The sequence below is a fragment of the Lonchura striata genome, chromosome 3 (genome assembly GCF_050655825.1).
Source record: "Lonchura striata isolate lonStrDom1 chromosome 3, ASM5065582v1, whole genome shotgun sequence".
NCBI classification, from domain to species: domain Eukaryota; kingdom Metazoa; phylum Chordata; class Aves; order Passeriformes; family Estrildidae; genus Lonchura; species Lonchura striata.
In genome coordinates, this window is record NC_140705.1 from 67,279,404 (window position 1) to 67,305,982 (window position 26,579).

The 26,579-nt window shown below is 35.3% G+C and overlaps 1 protein-coding gene across 26 annotated transcripts in view; it reads right to left on the reverse strand.

Annotated features, from left to right (window-relative positions):
- The window catches only part of CHRM3 (cholinergic receptor muscarinic 3), a 267,267-nt gene that overhangs the window by 19,096 nt on the left and 221,592 nt on the right, over positions 1-26,579 (reverse strand). For 2 of the 26 annotated variants that reach the window (XM_085576764.1, XM_077782123.2), the window contains one exon: positions 12,138-12,196. The exons of 22 other annotated variants lie outside the window; for them this stretch is intronic. The gene's annotated coding sequence lies outside the window, so the exon portion shown is untranslated. Of the gene's footprint in view, positions 1-12,137; positions 12,197-18,823; positions 18,848-18,892; positions 25,907-26,579 lie in introns of those variants that run through there. 2 more of the 26 variants (XM_085576768.1, XR_014954285.1) reach the window with 2 other exon arrangements.

Here is a 26,579-nt window from a genome sequence, read left to right on the forward strand (position 1 = left end):
CTAAACATCTACCATCTCCTTCACTAGGACTGAGAGACTTATGTTCCTATTGCCCTGCCATATCCCATTGGCAGCTGTACCTGCCACATCCTCTGGGGATGTGATTGCTTAAACTGTGTTTGCTTTTACAGAATTTGTTCTTCCAAATGCCTTACTTCTTGTAATATGAATCCTTCACTGAGGGTTTTTATATTATGCTAGAAAAGTAACTTTGAATGTGTTTTAATGGCCAGTGGCTTCAGTGGAAACATCTGCTTATTTATATGGCCTCAAAAATAAGAATAAATACTGTGTTGCCATTAGAACCAGAGAAGAAAAATCTCAGATGTTGTGTCTGTGCAAAAAATACAGATAATAATTTCTGATGTTTTTCACTTAAAACTTCCATCAAAGATTGAATTTATTATACAATCTGTATAATTCTCTTGCATATTTTTTTTTACAAATATGATATCTATAACAAACATACATTCTGGTCTGCATAGTTAAAGGACAGTGATTTTCACAGATTTACTGGTGTTTCTGTACCATTTATTATTTATTTACTCCATGACCCAATACTCATTGATGCCATGAATTTCAGTTTCAAAATAATCCTATCTTGAAATCCTCTGAAATGATTCCCAGAAGTCTCAGAAATGAGCTACTAATCTCACCTGTGACAGGCCTCAGGGCAGTGCAGGTTTCTCACATGTAGTGGCAGCAGACTTGCCAAAGGAAGGGCACTTGTCTTTCTTGGACAAGTGCACTTAGTGGTTATTGTCAAAACAATTCATACAGAACAAAGTGAAATCTTCAAAAGCCTGAGCCTGGACATGTCTAGAGTTTTCAAATGTTTGAAAACCAGACCAAATCAAGTCTTGCTTAATTAAGATTGCAGAAAATATTGACTATCAACTCAGTTAAATCTATGAGGTACAATTCTCTAAAGAGATGAAATTATTTAAATTCCATGCAGTTTCAGTGAGCCTTATTAGAATTACACCTCATCTGTCTAATTGATATTAGAGGAAACAGACATGCAGCCTGAAATTTGTAAGAATTACAAATACTGAGAGTCTTACTCACTTTGAGCAAACCACTGCAAACTGACTTTGCAAACTTTAACTCTGACTTTGGGAACAGGAAAATTTGGAAAAAGGGTTTATTGCTACACTGAATATAAATATGGTATTAGCTTTAAATGAAAGCAGAATACATGCCATTCAATTATCTCCTCTATTTGTGAGAAGTGCATATTTTTAACTTTGTATAAAACCTGTTCATCTTAGAGACTTCATTTCACTATTTTATTATGTATGCACTTTTTAACACAGGATTTATTAGTATTTTGTTAATTAGTATAATGTTGGATCTGAGCTGTGATCTAGATTTTCAGCTCTCTTTATGAAACACTGTCCATTGACTCCATAGATAATCCTCCCAAAGAGATATTTAAAGTCATATTAAAATGTTCACTATGTGAAATAAAGTAATGGGAACTCTTAGACTTAATCATATAATTCTCACAGATGTTGTTAAATGCTAGAATACCTTGAATCAACATGGAAAAATAGTGTCTAAAGAGAAAAAAATAATCAAGCCTTATGATTTCTCCTCTTTTACTGAAATGGCATTGTCCTCTATAAAAATAATCATGTTTGAGCATGTTGATATTGAGAAGAGCTTGTTATAAATTCTAGATAAAGCAAAAAAAAGTTATTATATTTCTAATCCTGCCCTACTTTTAGTAATACTTGCATGCATTTAAATTCCATATTTAATGTCAATATTAGCCATTAAGAACCTTCACAGTGAACAAAAAACCTCATAGGCAAACCTCTTAACTATCTTAAATGGTATTGCTTTAAAATGAAGTAATCAATTGATTATGCCTTAAAAAGAAATAAAATTTTGCCTTTTCTGTTTGCTTACTGCACAGTACACCTCCAGAAAAAAACCAGAACACCATACAAACACTTTTCAAGTATCAAAGAATTCAGAGAGCCTGGAAAAAGCTCTAAGGAAGCTCAGCTGACACCTGACACAAGCTTTTCAATTTCATTTATCTGCAAGAAGAAAATGAAATGACAAAATGTCTGTCAAGCCTTGAAACCAGAAAATTGAAAATATATTTTCTGGAAATCTTTTCCTTGGTGGAAAAAGAAATAGCCCAAACAACAACAACACTACCACAACAACAAAATTACAGAAAAGCCCCCTCTAACCACAGATTTTCTGCTTTTCAAAACAATACGTTTTTTACCTTCAGAAACTTATTTCATTTTCTCTCAGCTTAGAGCTGAATCTCAGATATTTTGTAACAAAAAGTGCTGAAAGATGATGAGCTCCATTCCATTGTTCATTGAGGGAAAATTAAAAAAATATTTGTGTTTCCATCAAGGTCTGGCATAGAGCTATCCAAGTCTGGATACAATGTCATGTTTACCTGGAGTCAGGTTCTGTTATATAAAAGATCTCTAACATGCATCATTTAAATGTGTTAAACAACATGAATTTGAACTTCCTTGGAGTGTCAGAGAATCTGAAGGTTTCTCTATTGAACTATTGCTGACCACTGGGTTTTCTACTGCAACTATGGCACTGCATGCAAGTATTAAAAGAGCAGACTGTCTACTTTGGCATTTGTTGATGATGGATAGTGTAGCAACTTAACATAAGATGCAGTAAAGGGACTCGAAAAACGCTAGGAAATTCTCTATTAAAGGAACTTCACTGTTATTGGCTTTGGTGATTGAGATATTACTGCTATCTACCGAGGCAAACCCAATACTCCCACACAGGACAGATGGTTTACTTAAAAAGTGAAAGGAAAAAAAAACTTCACAACCCTGTTGAGAGGTTTCAGTTAGAGAAGAGAAATCACTAAGAACAATCTACTGGCTAATGAAATCTACATAGCTTTTTGGACACAGACTATTTATATGGAAAAGGAAATTTTATGAGAAACTTTGTGTCAGAGTGCTATGATTTTAATATAAAACACTGCTTATTATTTTGTCTAAATAATGCCTTAAAGCATGCAATCATAACAAAAATGTGTCAAAGCATTTTTTTCTTGGTACCAAGTTATCACAGTTGGTCAGAAAATAACATTTTCAGTGTATTTATTTATTTGTTTTACAGAATGGAAATTCTTATAATCCGAGATTTGGGAATATCTTTCAACACTGATAAGCTTATGATCTGTGCTAGTAATTTATTGGAATGGATTTGTTGCTGGGAGGTAAAGAGTTCTGTGTGCATCCTTTTTATGTATTATCTTTCTTTAATACACTTGCAAACAAAATGCTATTTTATGGTTGAAACAGAATATTTCTTACCTCAGTGAAACACCTTGGTAAATAATCAAGAAAAAAGGGAAGATACTTGTTTCTTTATTCACCAGTATGCTTAAAGTCAATCTTTCCATCTATTTAAAAGTGCAGTTTAACACTCACTAGGTGGCACAATAGTTATTCAAAAGCAGAAGTCTGGACTTTGCAACAAAATCTTAAACAGTCTCTCATAAAGCTTTTGTTTTATACATAGAAATTACAAACCAAATTATATCTAGTCCTTGATAGGGACAGCAGATAAAGTGAATGCATGTCATTCAAGTACTGGTCTCAATCAAACTAGCAGCCAAATTGCAGAAAACTTCCCTGATGTAGTTTAACTTAAATTCTTTTTTTTTCTTCCTCGTTGGAATAGACACATCTGCAAGTCCTAGTGGAATTCTGTAGATTGTTCAAAATGGCCCATTCCAAACTTCAACCCCCTTTATGCATGCTGCCAGGAATCTGTAAAGTCTCTGGGAAATTGATGATGGCAGGCACTGTGGATTTTAATGCATGCAAGCAATTGTTCTTTAGTGAGATACAGACAAGCAATCAAATAATGCTCCAATGCTATGCTCCTTTTTTAGGCTTTGTTTGCAGGGTTTGTGGTTTTCTTTTGAGTTGCAGACAAAGATGTGCCCAAGTGGGCATGTCACTAAATGGAGACATCTCCAATGAAAACAGACTTGACAGAGAGGGAAGAGGCGCTAAGGAAAAAATAATTTTTAGCTATTCTACATAAATGCCTGTTGGTAGCTCTCAGGACAGGGTCCTCTTCCTACTAAGATTTAACCAGGTTTGCTTGACTATCTCCTTTTCTGCCCATTTGAGATGGATCCCTGTAATTTGAAGGTTTTGAACTACAGTTTTAAAAAATCAGTGCTAGTATAGAGAATTCACAAGGCAGTGATTTTATTCTGTGTGCAAAATTGATCTAGTCCAGTGATTCACTGCAGTTACACCACAGAGTATTGATTTAAGATCCTCTTGTCTGATGGTTTTAGGAGTTTTGTAGTAAAAGAGGCATAAGGCTGAGGAGGGAAAATGAAGGACTCAAGGTTAAGAAAGTTAAATGTGGAAGTCAATGTATTCCTAATTCTGTCTTAGGGTCTCTGTACATTACAGGAGGAGTGATGTATGCAGATCTTTAAAATACTATCACCTTCCCTTGAAAGGGTAGTGCAAAGCTGAATTTAGTAAATCACAGGCATTGCTCAACTTGCATATATGCAACTTTGTAAAATGAAGGATCTTGAACTATATCTTTGAAGGGTTTTGTCTACACGATTCTAAAATTTTAGGATGATTCCATCAACAAAAAAGACCATTTTTAAATTCAGCAACTATGTTTTCATCTATCACTACAAGTTGTCTATTCACTATCTAGCTAACACAGTCATAGTACTCTGCAGTCCCTCCTTGTTTCTGTTTTTGAGGATCTGGGCATTCTGTGCATGGCAAAAGGAAAGACATGGAGATATAATTACATTAGCTGTAAAGGTTGCTATCTAAGTAACATGATTTTGCTTCTAAATTAAGAAAGTAGAGTGAAGTCATGAACTGTTTGCATTTTCCCTTTCAAGCTTATAAAGCCTGCATTTTGTAAACCCATTACAGTCTAGGATAAGCAACAAAAGACTTAGAATCAGGAGTCCTACATAAATTAGAAGGAAAATATTTCTCCTAGCTTTGATAGGGTTGCTCATAGGATTGGCAAATATAATATGCTATTTTCAAAAAGGAAGTAGAAAGCTAGAAGAAAGAGAATTTGTACCTGGAAAAAATATCTCCTCCTTTAAAAGGTCGGAAGTATTTTAATGCTTGAACTAAGAGCAGGGATACATGCTGCACATCTTTTCACAAAGTCCTATTGCCTCAAAAGAGAAGAAATAATGCTGCATTATTTCCTTCCATTCATCTGAGTCTTCCAGCTGCCCCACTTTTATGCTTTGATTTGCCAGGGAGCTGTACTTCTATGCTGCTGCTGTGGGTTTTTCTGACCAATTATTTTTTAGAATCAGAAAAGAATTCTCTATTTGGTTGCCACTCAGGATGGTATTTTGTTTGTTGCTCTTTTAATCTTTCTTGGCAGTCTTACAGGGATACATGTGGGTAAAAGCTCCTAGGAGTGAGTTGTCTTAATTAGGTAAGTATCTGCAGCAATCTGTGGACAGACTCCAGAGAAGATAAAACAGTTTTGGATTTCTACTGGTACATCAGAGAAGAGGACAATTTTAAACCTCACTTGCAGCTGTTGGTACCTTCTTGCCCATTTCTTGGAGGATTAAAGGTTTGCTATAGAAAGGTCAGTGCAGGCTTTGTCTTTTGTTCTCCTGCATGACCTGAGCACCAGCTCTCAGAGGTGTTTCAAACTCAGTATTCCCAGTTTGCAGGACTTGTGAGCTGGATCCTTGTATTCAGCAAGAATACAAGTTACTGCAGTGTCACTATGTTCTTAAAACACTTTCCTTTGGGCCAGGGCATATCCTTTGGAGAGAATGAGGTGTGGCTGTGGTTTGCACCCAGGGCAGGGGTACCAGGAGAAGAGTGGAATGGTCAGCATAAACTGCACATGCTTGTGAATGCTTGGAAATGAAAAGGACCTGCATGAAATGTCACTGCATAAACAAAGCCAATCTAGATAAAAACCCTTTTAGGGTCCCTTTTAGGACACAAATTATAAAATACAATACAAAGATGTATGATGGTGCAATGTTGTAACTCCTTATGGGAACCTGAAGTCAGCAGGTAAAGCAGGGAGGGTTTGCAAGCAATCCTTCCTTTTGGTATAATGATTCTTGTAACTGAAAGTAGCAACAGAATCACTTGAAGGAAAAAGGCATTTCCATTAGTTGGAGCAGCAATTCCCTGTCAGCAGTTCTTCCTCTTCCTTCCCTTAGCTCTCATGGCTAAGAGAAAAGCTATTACAACCACACGTAGTCAGGAGAGGAGTACAGGTGTAATGGATTGAACAGGTTAAGAACACCTGGGGCTTGTAACCCTCTTCTATAGAAGAAAGCATCTTCAGAAATTAACTACTCAAGAGAAAGAGTTGCTTGAAAATGGCTGGAAAAATGCCACTTTCCTAAGAACTGAAATTTTTATTTGTCATGGCAGAAATACAAATTCAAAGAGTAGGAAGAGAAGACCAAAGGTTCTGTTAATATCAGAATTTTATATCAGAACAAGACAAGTGTATGGAGTTGTTTTGGCATATATTATAAACAAATCAATGTCTTATTTCTCCTATGTCTGACAACAAAAGTGCCAGTGATGATCTTAGTGAAGAGAAGGAAGAAGCCATACTGCCAGCCAGGCTTTCAGAAAACCCACACTTTTTGTTAAATAAATACATAAATCCCTCACCCACTTACATCAATCTCATACCATTTCAGCTGAGACTTGAGATCTGATCGCAGATGCTTGGTATGGTAGCATGAAGAACAGAGCTAAAAAGAGAATTAAGTTTCCAAAGAGACCAGGAATTACGGCAAAGCCAGTGAAGCTGTGAGCCAGAGCCAGGTGATGGCAGATAAACACATGGGCTCTGAGTCAAGTCCTGCTTTCTGCCACCCCAACTGCTGCAGCTGAAGCAAATCTACTGTGCTTGCTCCTGCATTAATCATTGCATGGGACTTCTCTGATTCAGTATCATTTTATGAGAGAAAGGAGGCAGGGAGAACTGAATCTCAATAAAGTAGTTTGACATTAAAAGTGACAGATGAGAAAAAGAATGCATTTCCAGGCTTAACCTTACATCAGTCAATGGTGGTAGCTGGGAATGCCAGCATCTCCTTGCTATCAGGGAGGCAAAGATTGGCCTCCCTGAAAGGCCAATCCTTGGCCTTTCTGAAAGGAAAGGTTGCTGAAAGGAGGAGTTTATGATATTTCAGCAAACCCATGGGCACAAGGAAAATGCACTGGCTTTATCTGTGTCACCTGAAATACAGGGGCAGAGGGCATCTGGAAGGAAACAAACTGGCTGCTCAAGTGGTTCCATGCTGAAATACCACAAAAAACCTGGAGTCCACATCCCTGGTGGCTTCTTTATATTTTTTTCTTGGAAGTGATATTCATATTTTATTGAGAACTAAAGTAAAGGATATAGCAATGTTATTTGGAAAGTGAACATGTTAATGTTGTATTGACATTTGGAAAACCTTGATCTTCAGGAGGTCAAACACTTGCAATGTAGTACTGATAGCACTAATGGGCAGCTTTGAGTAGTGTAGGAATGCATCTGATCTGCTAGATTTATGCACATCATCAATACAGCACACAGCAGGATTTTCTAGATTTTTTGCTGTACTGTGGATTTATCATCAAAATCATGCAGGATCTCCTTGCCATTCTCAATACTGTGTGCCAAATTTTATAAATTTTCTAACTAAATAATTATTGAAAATTAAAGCATTGGTATATTTATCCATCACTGAAAAGTACCTGTTGACTTTGAACTGGCATTTAGCATCCAGTGTCTCCAGCTTTTTCAAAAATCCAAAAATCCTACCTCAGCAAGTGTGGCCCAATTTCAGAGATTAAGCATTCAGCATTTCTGCTGAAGTTACTGATAAATTTTAAATTAATAAAGGAATTCAAAGATTTGGAAATAAGTAATATTAATTTAACTACTGACACTTCAGAATATTAATTGCTTCCAGAATACTGGTAAGAGTTTCAAAAGGCAAAATGTATCAATGAGGGACTGTATGGAATCACAGTTACTTGGATATATATTAATGTTTGCCTGAGCTTTTGAAATAGAAACTAACACTTAAATCTCACTGTAACCTCTTTTGACCTGAGATTGCTTTTCAAAATGTTTCTGTGTCCACATCAATCCCTTTCACTAATCCTTACTGCTGCTTCACAATTTTTCCAGCTGAAAATGCATCCATGCAGGCAGTAACCTCCAAGCTCTACATTATTAGTGAATACAAATAAGCTGTGACTCTTTGGGATTCATGTAAACCTATCAATATTCCCATGCTGGCTGGGTTTTCAACTGCAAGAGAAACACTCCACACCAACAGCTGCAGCATATTAAAAATCAAAAATGAGGGTTTTGATGGCACTTGCACATTTCTGCCCTTTCATCTGTCCTCTATTATTCATTTACTCACAGGAGGAAATTACTTTTCCCGCCAAGGTAGAGGTGAAATGTGTCAGACAAGGCCACAAAATAAAAAAAAAAAAAATTCATTAGTGCACCAAAGAAAACAATTTCTGAGATACAAAGTGTCAGCAGAAATTAGTTTGTACTGTTGCATTCCTGTGACCTTCTTCAAAAAGGCATTTTTTTTTTTACTATTTCTTACTATTTTTTACTACTAGAAATAATTTTCAAGTGATAGGACTTAGATGAATCAATGTTTTGCTAGAGTCTCTCTGCTTATCAATACTTTTTTCTTTCATGAAAATGAGGAAAAGCTTTTCTGAGAAGGTGAAATAAAAATGTGTGCTTTACTTGTAAAAATCTGAGACTTGGGAAATAATAAATGCCAGTGTAATTTGAAATATTGTCCCTAATTCCAATGCTGCAAGGTTTCACACTGAGTTTATTTCAACACGCTGTTTGCAATTTAAACTTCTTATCTATTTGAGCAATTTAAGCACATTTGCAAAGCTTCTCATTTCTCTTAGTTTGTAAAAAAAGAAATAAAGAAAAGAAAAAGAGAGAAAATAAATTAAAATGAAATTAAATAAAATAAATTAAACCAATATAAATGAAGTCTTACTATTACTTATGACCAAAAAATTTGGCCATTAGAAGATGGCGAACTGGAACCATGAATATGCAGATTTCCTGGCATGGGCAATGAGAAGGTCATCTGGAAATGGGGGGCACAAGCATAAATGGAAGAAAGAGAAATACTTGTATCAGAAGAGGGAAATGGAAGACATTTACAGTTCCAGCCATATTACAGTCTCTAGTACAGGAGAGTTTTAGGGAATGATGGGGATGTGGCTTACAGGGAGCTCACGGTCAGAGACAGCACACAAAATCTCTAGAGCTATTGCCTCATTTGCAAGCCCCTGTTACCACAAGGAGATGAAAGGCTGGGGTTTTACTCTGTGTGTGCCAAAAAACTCCCAGGTATGGGAAACCAGTGCAGCAGGGTCTCAGTTTTGTGACCTGAGTGCCTGGCTCCCAAGTGCTAACTTCACTGTGCTTTCTACTGGCTGCAGGAAATATCACAATTAACTTCCCACTAACAGCCCCCACAACACATCAGGTCAGAGCTCATTTGAGACTGCCAGTGTTTGCTAGGTTTTTCATTTATTCATTGAAACTTTGGTCCAGAAATCAAGCTAATCAGAAGAACAAGAAATCAAATTTGGAAGCGGTATACCTGAGTAAATAAATCACAGATTATTACACTTACAGTGCCTTCCTCGGGTCTAGTCAAAGGCAGGGAGCACCAGTCATAATCTAAATGCATAAGTGGAGAGAAAAACAACATTGCTAACAAAATATTTGGGGATAACTGATACACAGGAACACTGGGCAGGAGTTTGGGATGCCTCATTTAGTAGCTATTCAGGAAGGAATTAATGGGGTTTTCACTTTATATATACACATTTATATATATTTCTCATTTATTTGGATGGCTGCATGAAGTACTTTTTCTTTCCACAGTCTGATATACATCAATATAACCTAACTCATAACTGTTTTTTAAAAAAATCTACATCAGTATGAAATAGGAATATCTTTTTGCAAAACCAGGAAGTTACAGAAGAGTAATTTCTCTATTAGCAGGTTACTTTTCCATTAAATAATCTCACTTCAGTGTATACTTGAGTTGATAGAAGTGAAATGCAAGCAAATTCAGACAACTTAATTCTCTAAGAGCTATATATTAAAACTTAATATTAAGTTGTATATTTAAACTTAATTTTCTAAGAGTTGTATATTAAAAGTGGACGGCAATGAGGATTTTCTTTCTTTAGGAAGATACTTTTTTTTTCCTAACATGTAAAGAATTTTACAAACAGCAAACATTTTTGTTTTCTGTTCATAAATCAATATATTCCAGTAAAAAGACCCATTCAAAATTTTTCCCCTGTATATACTTAAGCACAGAGTCCTTGTGCATGAATTATCACATAGGTAGAGAAGTCAAGAGGTTACACTGAGCTCTGCTCTCAAAAGGAGTCACTGGTGTGCCATCCTGTAAATCACTTTAACCCCTTATTTTTATAAATGGGTATAAAATCCATTTATTTACCTTATCACTATGTCCAAGTCCCAACTGAATTATTCTGCAAGACATATTCATGCCTTTGGAATAAAAATCCTTAAAGCTAATAGGAAACAACCAATAGCTATTTAATTTGACCTTTTCCTCAAAGCCAGGTAAATATCAAACCCTAGTTTGCATGTCTAAATGGAATTTGATTTGAGAAACCCAAGTAGAATAGTGATACTTTTCCCAGGTCTTGCTATTGCACCTAATTAGAACAGCCACTCAACAGGACCCTGACTCTGCTGCCTTTGCTCACCTTCAGGAGTGGACATAGATAGTGCAAGTAAATCTAGAGGGGAAATTCAGATCATTCAACATTGCAGAGGATTGCCATCAACTGGATTATTAAAGCTGCACTTTTTAAATTGGACTTTGCTGGTTTCCCTTTGTGTATTTGTCTCCTGCTAACCAATAAAGCCTGAAATTTAACCTCCAAGGGACTTGCATGGGAGACTCCCAGTGGTTCTGGGAGCAGCTGTTCCATGAGCTCAAAAGCTTCTCGGAGTGACTTTTCTGTCCTTATAAGGCTTCTGTTAGACCACTCATGTTCCTCACTTCCAGGCTGCTGAGCACTAATAGACTTGATGTAGAGTTGTAAATAACAGTCCTGATTTCTTTTTCATTATTTTATTCTTCTGTTTGCTGTAAGATCTTCACCTGAACCTGTTCTAAATATACCCAAATGTCAGAGTTTCTTTATATCTGTGCTAATATGACTTTTCTAAAAAAAATTTTTGACCTCTTATTTTTCATTCAGTTCACTTCCATCTATGCAAAATGTTCTTATTTATGTCTGTATTTATGATGCTCTCATTTATGATGTATTCTAATAACTCACAGAGGCAAGTGAGTTCAGAAAGCATAAAAGAAGGATTATTTTTCAAGTATTTCTTTTCTAAAAAACCAGTATTAAGTCTGGAAGATTGTAAATGATAGACAGCATTTATGTTTTCACTCAAAATGGTCTCAATAGAAAGAAGAAATTTCCAAATATGTATGTCTGTAAAGAAGTCTTTTTTTCCCTACAAGTTTAGAGCTGCAGAATGGATTATAGAATGGATTGTAAAAAATTAATTACTAAACTGAATTAAAATTGCATAAAACATAAATTACCAAAATGGTTTACTGTATTTTCTACATTTTTATTATGCAGAAATAAAATTATCTGTATACTTTCTATATGCTTGGGTGATATTTGACATTATAGGTAAGCCATGATCTGAGTGAATTCAGGATATACACAACAAAGAACTTTTTTGCTTTTAAACTAAAAGAACTGGTAGCATATAGTCACAAGATTTTTTTTTTTTACTGTCAGAGAATGATGAAGACAACTAGTTCTGTAGCAATTCACTAGTGGACAAATAGAGATGGTTTAATTCAGAACTATGTGTCAGAGTTAGATATTAGATGGGTGACACCTGGACCACTGGGAAACTTTTAGCTCCTCAGTGCTGTGCATCTCACCCCTTCAAAAACCTCCTGTGCTGGCCTGTGTTCTTCATGCATGCATGTTCTTAAATCTGGTTAAATCTACTATGGATTTAATGTGTCTAAGTCTACTTACTTTATCAGGAGAGAGCATGTTACCTGTAGAGACCACACACCTAGTCATGACTGATAAGCCTGAAAAATAAAACAACCTGAATATAATGCTATGTAATTTTAAAACAAAACAAAATTTAATCTGATTTGCATGGGTTTTTTTATTAATGTGCTTTTAAGATTCCAAGAAAAAAAATTCTGCTGAAACTATTTTCTACAACTGACATTCGAGTGTTTTGTAAAATGTTGCAAATTATATAAAGCTCCTAACACTAAGGTGCAACATATTGATTATTTCTCTGACTAAATGAACACTCTATCCCACATACTGAAATGGTTAAAAAGCCCATGATGAACCCCATTCATAACCTAGCATATTTCCACCAGCCTGTGGCATAACTGATTCTAATCTCATTCAAGAGATGATTATTTTTTTTTTTTAGGATTTTGTCTGGTAGGTTTTTGCTGCTATTATTTTGGGGTTTTAATCCCTTAATCTCCTGTAGACTAGATTACAGAAGTATCCTACAAGGAAAACATAATTGTTAATAAAAGAATTGAAAAAGCTAATTCTTGCTAAGGACAAAACTTCGACCATTTATCAGCTATGACAACAAATATGGTCTGTGGATCACTTTGCCCTTTCAGCAACAGCCTCTGTTAATGTCTAGCCAACATTTATGTCTTAAGGAGGTGTTCCCCTGTGCCACATCCTCTCCTGACAATGTAATGGCACTTTCCTTAAAACAGCAAATGGAAGGAGATCTCCTGAACCAAACACAGCTGCTTGTTACACAAACACAGCACAAATCCCGGTGGAGGTCCCTTGATCTCTTTGGGCATTGCATGGCTGACCAGATAGATTAATTCTATACAGAGTATGCAACAAATAATATCAAATCAATAACTGCTTCCCCAAATACTGTGAAAACCTCTCCTCGTAATTTTAGTAGTTTATCTGAAAGGTATTGGTCCTACATATCTAATGCAATTGATGTCTCCAATGAAATAAATGCCTTAAATTTACAGGAAGTCCAGCTGCTTCCAGATCTCAGCATGGAAAATATTTTTCTCTCTGAGTGTGTATTACCTATTTTTACTGAAGCTTTTGAGATCTACAATCTAATTTAAATATAAATTTGTGATTGATGGCAGAGCTTCAAAATAATGCTCTATGAACGATGGAAAAATACTGGCTACATCTAAAGATAGTTGTAATTTTTCTTAGCTTACTCAAACTAAATTTGGTTTCCAGGTATCCCTGAGGCCATAATTAATGCATGTCTTCAGGCAAAGGGAGGGTAAAGTGCACCTGGACTTTTGAAACTATAGTTTGAAAACAGCTTTCCAAGTGCAGAGTTTTTCCTGGCATTCTTAATGAAACTGCAAAAACTATATGGATTTATCAGTGTAAAAAATGGTAAAATACCCTGTGACTTTGAGCAGTGAAACCTTTAAAAATACTAATTCAATAGAATGTTTGGAGTTGCTCAGGACAAGCCATGAATAAAACTGGGCATGTGAAAATCCCTTTTTTCTCAGAAGAAGTGTTTTTCTTTATTATTTTTCTTGGAATGAAAAGGTAATAGTTCAAATTCAGACAGGTTTGGGGCTTTTTTATATTTATTTTATTTTGAATCCAAGCAGGTTTTTGTATCGACAATGTAGTAAAACTATTTTGGTGTCAAAAGACTTTACTTTCATAATGTCATTACATGTTTTAAATACTTAAATTTTAAAAATATCACTAGTTTATTAATAATTAGTCTACATAATGCATTTACACCCTTTTACATACAAAATATGTAAATAGAACTGCTAGATTCCAGAGAAAGTCTTCCATTTCTTGAACAATGCATTTAGCAGAGGAAATTTCCTTACCTGAAGCTTTCTGGCTAGCTCTATTTGTGAGGCTTACAAAAATGTGAAGTTATCTGTTCCTCTGGTGAGGCGCAGGCACAATGTTATTAGAAATTGTTCAAAGTAGAGTTTTTCTACATCTATTTTTTAAAAGGCTTGTATCAAGCATCAGACTTTATTTCCATCAAGCACTACTGCAGTACTGACCTAAAAGGCCCATAGGAGATTCAGGAGAACAAACTGAATTACAAGAGAGTGTGTTTCCCTTGTGGTTCCTCTAAATGGTATCCATGCCCAAAGTGAAAAATTGATCCAATAGCACTCATTTTTGATCCACCTGAAGAATCAGAAAAACTGACACCAAAGGAATTAAAGCATCAGTGCTCCAAAAATGTAACAGAAATCTCTTTCTTGATTTCTTTACTTTCACAGAAGTAAACTATTAGAGACAATATGGGAATACTGTCCAGTGGCAGAGTCAGATATAAGGTTATGCTAATTACACTGGTATGTTTTTAGAAATCATTAACATGTGGTATATGGCATTCAAGTATTGTCCCATAACTGCATCTCATACTCACTCATTTGTACTATAATTAAAACCAAAACTTTCAAACTTCAGAAAACTAGATGGAACTGAGGTTTTCCAAAATCCCAGGGTTTTGGAGGATCATTTAATCAACTTCTAAGGAAAAAGAAGTTAGGTGATAATTTTAGGCCTAAACTCCTAAATTCCCCAACAAAGGGATTGTGCCACACAGCCCTTTGAGAATAGAGAGCTCCCATCTGACATCACTAGCACTATATGAGAGTCAGATCAATCATTTAGTAGTCAATATATTTTTTCTAGTTCTTACATGACTATATGTCTCTGAAAGTAAGTTCCTCATGCTATAATTTCCAATGGTGCTACCAAAGCTGTTTGCCCTAAGCTATTGACTTGTGTGCATGGAAAGTCCAGGAAATTAAAGATGGCTCAAGGTGAACGTCAAAATGCAGACTCATATAAACTTGATAATATGATCTTGGCTCTTAACTGCTTTGTGCCTCAGTTGCTCTATTCAAGTAGAAAAAAAATCCCAAATGTATTTAATTGTCACGACTATAGCTAATTATTTACAAAACCACTGAGTCTATATAATTAATTTTTCATTTCCTCAACTCTCAAAGAATTGCTAATTTGTCTTGAATTTTTTATAATCTCTAAACATCTCAAACTACCCTGTCCAAGCAAATATAAAATATAGTTTCATATGGATTGAATATCTTAATGTAGAATCCAGCAGTTATAACAAGTACCACAACAGAAGTAATGGATAATGTTTTTCAGTAAAGCAAACCATTAGATGTCTAACCTTTTAAAGTAAGTTAATGCTGCAAATATTGCAGCAGGGCTTTTTTTTTTTTTTTTTTTTTTTTTGACAGAACACATTTCCTATCAAGGGCAATTGCCCAGATCCTTGAATTATCAGATCATCCATACTTGGCAATATTGCCAGCTCTATACCTTATGGTGTTAGAGCTCTGCTTTACATCCAGGAGGAAACCTTTTCCTCAGAGTGACATATTCCTGTTACCCCAACACGGCAAGGCAACCCTGCACTGGTATCTGGCCAAACATTATCTTTCACTTTTCCAGTCTGGCAGTGTCCATGTACTTTGATTCTTGCCAGGAAGCAATATATGGTGCATTTTTGCATATATACAAACTCATATAGTCTATCTTACTTAAATGAAGATATTTTGGAAATTTAAAAGCACATCATAACAGGAAGGGAGGACAGTTTCATATATTGGTTATAGGAGTTCTTACTACTCATGTCACTACATATGTGTATTCTCTCAGACCACATCTTTAACTCCTTCTAACAACATCTTATTATCAGAGACAGGTTTATCAACTGTGTAGTGCAGTTATGAGTGAAAACATGCATGTGAGAATGTGTATTCATGTGCAAACACACATATAACTTTCTATTAGAGTGTTTTCTTAGGGATTATGGAATATACATGAAACAATAACAGAATGATTATAAACTTTTCCTATGGCTCCCCCAGTTTTCCTGCACTATTTATACACACCAAATTTTGCTTTTTTTCACAGCCATTTTATGTAAGACAAAAGAGAAATAGGAAATAACTAAGAAGACAAATCAAAGAATCTGAAGATCCACTACATGCCCAGCTGCAACCATGCTGTGAGAACTTAATCCATATCTATATTTAGTCTTTATTTATATAATCTATATCTATATCTAATATATATAATAATCTCTATCTATATAATCTATCTGTGTCTTTCAGTGACTACTACTACAGCATTTCTTCATTTTCTGTATGCCTAAATGACAGGAATAAATCCTCTATAACATCAGTGCTTGCCTGTAGCACACAGCTTTCTCTCCTCCTGAGGAGGCAGGCTGCACTGAGATTTCTTACTGCCTCTCTGGCACAAGAAGTACACTGCCTGCTGAGAAACAACAGGCTTTGCTCAGCTTGCTATTTTCCAGGAGACTGGTACCTCTCTCTGCACTGGTATCACACACATCTCACTCAGGGAGAGCAGCAGCTGGAACTGTATCTCTGAACAAACAGGGGGACAGCAACTTTTTGCAGTTTCTGTCCTTCCTGCATTGAATGCCTGTACAAAATTAGCAATAACACAACCTTGAGTAAGATTTCAGCAACTCTGAGGAAGAAGCAATTTGCATCTCCAAATTGGTCCTTCACACTTAGGCTTGCAGTTGCCCAAGGTGCCTAATTTTATTGCATTAGCTGTAGCATACTAAGCAGATCCTGCAATCCCCAAATGCCTACTATTTTGAATAAATTTAGGAATTGGGCTGGGGTAGATTTCTTTCACGGATGCTGATAAGGATTTTCTGGGTGATAATGGAGATCCTGTACCCAAAGGCTAGGAGCTTTCTGTTCCTTTTACAGAGTGCCAAATGATAAGGATGTTAACTGGAAAGGAACAAACAAGCCAAGCTCGAACAGAAGTCCTGAGGGTGGTCAGTCCCCTTCATTTGAATATTCCTTTTGGCTTACTGCAATTTCTCGTTTACTTTTTTCCTCTGTTTCTGTATCTCCCATCTGAGATCCCCAAGGGCACTTCAGTAGAATCCCTGAAGTTTCTCAGATATTTTCCAGCCATGCAGGGTGCACCCAGGATTCCCTGGCACAAAATGGAACCAGCCATACGTAGCAAGTTTGACTGCTTTTTCCTGGTAACAGCAATTGTTGGACTGCAATCTACAGGTATGTGCAATGGTTGGTTGGGAGTAAAAATGGTTACTGAAGCTTTACAAAATTCTAGGAAAAATTTCAATTAATATATTCTTTATATTTCTGTTACAGCAGCATATATGACTTATTTTGCCTGCAAATTCCTCTTGTAGCAAACAGTATCAATTAAAAACCAGACATCAGTGAAATATGAACTCTCGCTTCCTGAAGGAATTTCTGACATGCTGTGGTATTTAATTCTGGCCCACCTTTAGTGGACTGCAATATACAGCATTTACAACACTTTGCATCTGTATCACAGAAAATAAAGCTATGCAGTGTTCACTAGTTCCTTTTTTGTTTTCTGGCTATTACAGCTGCCTCAATATTCAGAGGCAAGAAAATTCCAGGACATATTGAGTCCAGCTGAAAATGAAATCAAGTTATCACCTATAGAGAAAAATCTACCTGAAAAATTCATATTGATTTTTACCAAGACAATGCTTCTACAGAAAGTTTTAATGCAAATAAATATTTGTACTTCATGGAAACAACAAAAAAAAATTTGTCTTCTAGGTTTCCAGCAAGCCAGAATACAACCCCAGATGTTAAGTATTTGAGTTAGAAAACTCTTCATATCAAAAAAGTATTTCTGCATATTTTATATATAAAACACACACACACTTGTAACAAAACTATTTTTACAGATGCTTGGAACTGAATTTCATTAAAAAATTATTTGACTAGAAATGTCAAGGTTCTTTTTTCCCATTTGTTAATGAATCAGAATCCTAAATGCTAGGCAGTAAGCAAATTATGGGCAAGGGCTAAAATAATGGAAAGAAAATGGATACTCAGTCACTGCTAATGGATACTGCATTAACTTCTTTACTATATCAGTGCAGGAACAATGGATAGTCCCTCTGCACTACCAAAATGCTTCCCAGCAGCATCTTTTGGAAACCCCATTGGTCCTGATCAGAAAAAAATATTATGCTAATATCTGTGCAATTGCCAATGTGAAAAATAATTGCCTATGCTATTGATTTTGACTTCCATAAAAGAATATCAGTTATAAATTTGAGACTACAGAATCAGAGTGTATATTAAAAAAAATTGTGAGAAATGAGAAAGACATCATTAAAAACATCATTCTTCTGAGAAATTATTTTTTACAATTTTTTCTATACTTCATAGTCATTAATTAAAAAAACTAACTTTCCAAATTAACTTGGTAATTCATAATATTAACCCTGAAATTTGGAAGAATTGCAAAAAATTTCTTTGGAAATATATCAACTTTTGATGTGTTTCTTTTTATTTAACTTAATCTTATTTTAGTAATTTTTTAATAGGTGAACTCAAAACATCTCAAGGAATAGATTTCAAGGTAAGAGTTTCAAATTGGTTCTGCGGAACCTGATATCCTTAACACTTTAAGCCTACATGGGAGCTATTTGCTTCACTCTACTTCAGCAGTAGTAATAAAATATATTGCAGTTAAGGGAGAAAGTTCTTTTGAGGTTCTGAAGTTTTGACATATGAACAAAAGAAAAAAAATCATTACTTTTTTTTTATCGAAACAAGATTTTGCCATTTAGTTATACATTAATTTCAGTTTACCTTAGACATCTTCATGAGCCACAGCCTTATGTGAATTTCTATGGTACTTCATATTGAGAAGACTGAAAGATTGAAAGATACATCTGGTCTTACCACAATGTAATAGAGAGTTTTGTTCCAGCCAACTTAATCTGTACAAGATACTTACAAAAAACTAAAGATTAAATACAAAAATATAGAAAATTTTGAGGAGTAGAAGTCCTTGAGTTATGGGAAGAGAGTGATGAAACACTGTTTAAACAAAATGGGAAGAAAGGGAGAAATATTTAAAGTGTAGAAGGGCACCAAGTAATTTTGGAAATTGTAAGAGAATAAGTGAAACATTATTATTTTCACAGGTTGTGTCAACATCTTCAAATAAATTATTCACAGCAATGAAGCACAAGTGTCTCAAAAATAATGAAGAGGCTGACAGCAGGGGCAAAACCCCCAACAGAGCAGCTCCAAGAAAGGGAGGACTTTATTTGGTGTACTAAGGAGGATACTCTATTGTATCTGAGCAAAGTGAAGATTATTTCCTGGGGTCCTGGCTTCAGCTAGAGGTTATGCTATGACATCTGGTACCATGAACTATTGTTTTTTAGAATACATTTGAAGCTCTAGAGAAAGTTCTTAAAATGCCAAAATGTCAAACAAACAGACTAAACTGGCAAATTAGAAGTACTATAAGAAAGAAATTCTTAGCAAAGTGGTGGATTAGAGGGTCCAATGAGTTTTAGCTGTCTAAAGTCTTTTCAAGTGTAGAAAAATGTATAGTTTTTAAATTTATTTTGAGACAAAGTTATATTAGTCACCTAAATGTTTTGCAATGGACGAATCCAATACTAGAGAAATTAAAGGCTTGTTCCCTTGTGCTATTATAGACTCTGAGAACATATTTACCTTGCTAGATCAAATGCTATTTGTATCAGGAAAATCTGTGAGGAAAAAGGCTTACTCCACAACATTCACACCTGAAATTTAATAAAAATGTGATCATAGTTTTAAAGCTTTCACCTTCTGAAGGTCTCTTACCTACAATAAAAAAGGTTTACAACAACTTTTGAGAGGAATCACACTTTTGTGCCCTTTTGTGCTTGCAGGAGCTTGTCAGTTTTCATTTCCAATGAAAAATACTTTTATTCCTTTGGGGCTTTTTTTAGTCAATTATGGTTTGCTTGCATTCATGCAAAAAGTACTAATAACAGTAATTTGAATAATTGTTCCCACCAATGAACCCTTAGACTACATCCCGCATAAAAAAAAATCCTGTTGCTTTGAAATCTACAGATACAGCCTGTGCTATAGGATAGCCAGGCTGAGATATGAAGATTTACTGAAATACAAGCTGAACAATGATCACAATGAGAGCTAAACCACTTCTGTCCTAGGACTAGGGACATTTAGGAACTATCATTTTGGACTATATCCACTGATGAAGATCAGTGCTTAATAATTTCTTAATACCACACTTCTTCAAATTTTAAATTCAGTCTGTTATTTTCTCTCAACTGCAGTTGAAATTGCTGTGAAAACCTCAGGAGTGCAATCAGAAAAGATATAATTTTATTTGACTGGTGGAAGTGAGGAGTTATTGAAAACCTGTCTCTGTCACAGCTTAATAACGAGGAGAGAGTGAGAGGTGAAGATGTCAGCTCAGAAAGGCAGAGATACTTTTCATCTCACTTAGGTGAAGGGAAAGAGTGTGAATGGAAGTGTCACAGCCCTGCGGGAGGTGTGGCACGGCTCTGCTGCTGTTAGGGTCACTGCCAGCTGACCAGTCAGCAGGAGATACCAGGGAGCTCTGCTTTTGCATCAGCCCAGTTAAACAACAGCTCTCATGCATCAGAGGCACACATAAACACCAGTGATCCCAGGAAATACAGCTCACTTGTCTCCTGGGAATATGAGAAACGTGGATGGGACCTACATCAGAGATATGATTCAGGGTCTGTAAAGAAGCTGGTGGAACAATCCAGTAGCACCAGGTGTTCTTACCCTGAGTTATACTTCAATTAGTCTGTCAAGTCAAAGGTTTAGACCACAGACTAATTTTAATTACTAAGTCTGGTGAGTTCATGTTTTGAGAGGAGTTATTTAAATGACCTTTGCCATGTTGATGAATTAAGTAAAGGATGCTCAATAGAAGTAACTAAAAGAAAATTCTGAAAGTCCAGTCATATGAGTACTATTTCATACAGCTTATTTTTAAACCTAAAGCAAAGCAATACTGAAGACAACTAGTAAAATACACTTTCATCAATAAAACTACTGCATTAATGAGAACTTTAAAAACTATGGTCTGTGTGGTAAATAACTTTGGAATACAGCTATTACTGAGTACAGCAAGTCAATACAAAGTTTTACTCAGTTCATACTGGTTTCAAAAAAGAAAGAGTTTATTTATAGGAATTATCTCTAACTTCTTATAGTACTCTTGTTTCTAAACACTAGTACAGCTATATTTGAAAACTAAGTAAGAAATGTACTGGGTGTCCAGGTGAAGCATCTATTGTGATTTATACATGAAACTTAATGTCAGTTTAATAACGCAGTAATAAATCATTTTAAGGAAAATATATTCATTGTTCAAAAACGTTATGAATAAGAGTTTCTCCTTTATTAGCATGCCCACAGAAAAAATGCTCAGCATCCGGTAAGTTTTATTACCCCTTAACTCCTACTGCCTTCCCCCCAGTACTAGAAACGTGTCATCACAGTGTATAATTGTATATTTAACTGTGGTTCTTCATAGAAAAATTACAGATATTACTAACTAACAAAACCATTTCATCCTAGTTTTGGCGCTGCATTTCTTCTCAGTATATTTAAACAAAAATTATGAACATATCTTTACTTTAGATTCTGTGTATTTAGGGCTTTAGATTTATGACCAAATTCTTATAAAGATTTTCTTCACTGCAGAAAGATTTTTTTTTTATTTGTGACAAGCTTTCTTGTTAATTTTGTTAAAAAGTTTGATCTTAGACATCCTAACACATTTTCTTCACAATCTAAAAATTGATTCTTTCTCCTGAAAGTGGCATGCTTCTTTTATGCCAGCATATAAACAGACTGCTGGCCTAATTGGAAATATCCTTTAAAAAGGAAGTTTGAGATACAAAATCCCTGCAGGGATCAATTACAAGAACAAGCTATTCCCAAACAGAAGAAAAAAAATGTGAAAGACCCTGCTGCAAATAATAATGGTTGAGAACAGTAAAATAGTGACAAAATGTCTAAAGAAGTTACATTTGTAATCCTCTCTGTTAAAACAACTATTTCAATAATATTTTCTATTTATTTGTGAAAGAAAAAAGAGAATGTAATTCATTTGCTACCAACAGTGTAGGGTGTTAAACTGTGTGCATATTAGTTACGTCCATATTTTTTTAAATGGCAAAAGTGAAAAAAGTGGTAGTCTATTACTTTTAAGATCAATTGACATTGTCATATAGTATCCTAACCTGGGGCAGATGATGAGTAGATGACATCTATTTCCAGAGATTTACTAGGAGACGAGATGTGATGTAAACTTGATGAGAACACTGACTGACCTCTAGCTAAGCACTGTGGCTGATTACATGAGTTCAAATGCAATCCATATGACTTGGATCTGCAACATTTCCTAAGCATGGTCAACACCCTTACTGGATTTTTTTAAAAAAAGTTGAAAACCAGTGATCCCTCACATCAGGAGTGTCTCGCTTTCCTGTGACTGCTACACGTAACAGCCAGTTTCACTGATTACAAAGGGTAAAATACCCACTGTAAAATGCTACTTTTTCTTGCCACAGTCATTGGAAGATTTTAAGTGTGTTACTCCTCTCAGGAAGGTTTCAGAAAGGCAAGAAGAGCCCTTCAGGATATGAAATACATTAGGAAACAGCTCACAACCTGAGCTGGAGGGTCTATTTCACTGCACCTCATCATCTCATGTGAACATACTGCATGATTTTTATAGCTTTAGACATTCATGAACAATTGTTGCCCATTTTGTCCTGCAGTCCTTTCCACTCAAAAAACCATGTAGAGTGTGGGGAAGCCAGGCCTGAATATCACCTAAAAGCACTTGAAGAAAGCCGTCTGCTTTATCTTCAGGGCTTACTGCTCTCCCTACGCCTAGTCTGCTACTGTGAGCCAAGGATGGATACTGTGTTTTAGAAGTACACAACACCTCAATATAAGACAAATCCATGTATCCAACAGATACTCAATTGTCTTTCAAATGGATGTGATATCTGCACAGAGTTTACCACACTGCACAGAGTAAATAGCAATTTTTCATCTGTGAATGAAAAAGTTGATAAAGCAGCAACCCAGGCCGGGCTCTACATTGTGCCCACCAAAAAGCAACAAAAATTAAAGAAAAGAGATGCCTCTTTAATCAGCTGCAGGAATTCTGGCCATTTACCAAATATCCAGCCAGTCTCACACACGCAGGTCCTGCACTGACTCATATTGACTTGGGCATATATAAATCTGTAATATCAGAACACAAACAGCATAACAGAGGTACCTCTTTGGGTGGCACTAGCATCTTATATACAAAAGTTGTCAAAAGCACAGGAGGTGTGGAATTACCAGATTCCATGACAGAACTTAATGGAAAATCTTAAATATCAGTAGACACATGTTTTATCAGTCTTTGATGGTTTTTTCAGGAAGAGAAGAAATATAAGAAAGATTGAGAGAGAGATTTGTGAGTAAAAGCAAGCCAAGTGAAAAGTCACTCTAGTCCTAATTAAACAGGATTTATTTGGTTCATAAATATATTCAAGGTAGTCAGTTCTGTACATTGTACTAAGATCTATATTCAAAACTGAGCTTTTTATTTGTGTAAGTAAAATGAATTTATGAGGAGAATGCTGCTGGGGATAAGAGCCAGAGAGATTTCAATTTTGATGTGTTGTGCAAGATTTCCTACCTTTCTCCCTTCAAGATAATTTAATCTCAGCAGGGACCCAGGGGTTTCTCCTATAGATTTGAGCCGATATTAATGTTAAACAAGGCTGAAATTTGATCACAGGGTATGGGTTGGATTAAACTCTCCCCTGCTTTCACAAATAGGTAACATAAGCACCATAGTGGGGACTTAGCAGGAACTGCTCCCACAGGCAGTGTGCAGGTGGGCAGCCCCCTGCACAGAGAGCTATTATGAAGTGGAGGGTGCTTGAGAAGATAAGGGGGGAAGACACTTCTGCATCAATCCACATTTACATCTAGATCTGTGTATTGAGGAGAGATCAAGGAGGGAAGGACAGACAAGGAGATTTGCAGATACAGCTGAAATACCCCAGGCAGCAAGTGAGAGATTAATTCATGACTTGTGGAGAGCAGAGCTGGGGAAGGGAGTGTCTCAGTTTAAGGAAACCCAATGTCTGTGATGCTCCTTCAGCATAGTGCCTCCTTAGGAGGCTGTAGAGCCTGAAGCAATAAGGAACAAAAGACCTCAAGCAGACCCAGATCATATTTTTTTTGCAAAGAGGATTGCTATCCATTTCCAAATGGATAGCAGCCAAATTATATTCCTTAAGTCTCAATGCAGGTCCTGATAGAGTAAATCTAATCATAAAATAGTAACTGCTTAAGGAAATTTTAACAACAGTTCAGGTATTAAAAATGCTGTACTTGATGCATCTAAGGTTGTCCTTGCAAAACATGCACTATAGAGGTTTTTTTATACACAATTTTTCCACACTTCAGGGATTTTTCAATTTATTGACTTTAAAACACAAACTAAAACTAGAAATAGAGACATATAATATTAATTTTAAACTCCCTTCAATTTCAAAATAAATTTCAAAACTAAGATCTTTATGCTATGTTTTCAAAGTGGAACATGCACTCATGACAAAAGGTAGCATAAAGTTTATGTAGCAGCCAGGTCTTGATAAGGTCCCAATAAGACTTCAACTTAATTTTTTTCCTAAAGCTGTATGAGTCTTCTCAGCAGAGCTTTATTTCATCCTAAATGAATGATTCCATTAAATTATGACTCAAATGTGTGCTAAAAAAATGCAGTTTCTCTACAAGAATACCAAAAGAGTACCAAAATAGTACTGGTTTTTACAAGAACAGATTTTACCTCTATAAACTGCTTTCATCTTATACATTATTTAAGCAGCTTACATATGTCTGTGAAGCATATAAAGTTTCTAAGATAAAAGAATCCAGATAAGAGTATAATATCTGTATTAGGGCTGTTGCATACATGGGATGATAAAAGTATTGTTTTTCATTTATTGTATTTTCCAAAGATATTGAAACTACATATAATTATCATCTTGTCAAAGATGAAATAAATTTTTTAAAAAATCAAAAATCACCAAGCCTGCTCAGCTTTCAAATATTTTATCATACACTAATCAAAGGTAATTGGAAATGTATAAATAAAATTAGAAAAACAGAACTGTAATAGCTAAAATGAAGCATAATTTTAAATTATAATTATATAAATTATATGAATATATAATACTATATAATAATATACAATATATATTTATAATAACATAATAAATATTTTTATTATATACAATATATAATATATGATATATATTATAAATTATAAAAATACGTAATTATAATTATAAATACAATTATAATTAATTATAATTTAAAATTCATTTAAGTTACAATATGAACGCATCCACAAGTTCTAAATTTTGTTTCTTGAAAATGTAGTTATAGTTTCCTTTAAGTGAGAAGGCTGGTATATTCAGCTAGGCTTGTTTGGAATGTCAGAGCTTCATTTGACTAGTCCTGAGTTTTTCTGTAGGATTTTCTTTATTTATATAAAAATATAGACAAAACTGTGTAATGAAAACCTTAGAAACCCTAGGAAGAGTTGTGACTGATAGTGCTATTATATTTGGCTTTCTGGCAGCAAACTGGGTGGTAGTGAGAGACCATTCCTTTGCTCCCTGTTTCTACAGTAGCTCCCTGCAGTGATGGCCCACCCTGTGACCGCAATAACTCTGCAATAACAGTTGAGCCTTCAGTCTATAACTGACCTAATGCTTCCAGCCAAAGGAAAAAAACTTCCTGAATCTTCATGGTGCTTCTCTAACATGTGGAAGGTGGTAAAACTTGTCATCTCCTTTTCTGTCTCAAATGAAGAGAAGGCATATTTACACATTTCAGAGTTCAGTTTTCAGATGTGGAATGACAAGTCCTCTGAGCTGAGAAACAACTATTTCACCTCTTGCTGCCCATATCCTTCCTCCCCCTTCTCCCTTGGAGATCCCATCCCTCTGCAAAAGCAACAGAAAACCCAATCAGTTTTCTAACAAACTTTCAAAATGCTTATGTTCTGGCTTCCTTTCCCGTGATTATAATTATTAACTGCGACTGAATTTAAGTCTTGCTCCAAATCAGAAATTGGAAGTCCACATTTTGTTCTAACAGCTCTCATGTTGTTATTTTTCATCTAGTCATTAGCAGTAAGTACTAAACATGCTATTTTAGTATTACTAAACATCAAATTTCACTTTGCAAACACAAGCTGATTCTATAATACACCAGCTCATTTAAAACATCACTTAACTTTATTTGCCACAATCAAAATAACCAGTCCTTACTCATGACACAAAGACATTTTTCATTAAAAGAAAGGAATAATTTGTTCTCATATGGAAAAATTATGTTTTCTATATATCACTAGTAAGTATGTAAGGAATACAGTGTTTCCAGTTTAAGTTGTGCCTGATGGGAAAACCCTACCAAAATATTTCAAATATTTTCTGGCTTTTACCATTATCTGTTGAGCTGATTGTCT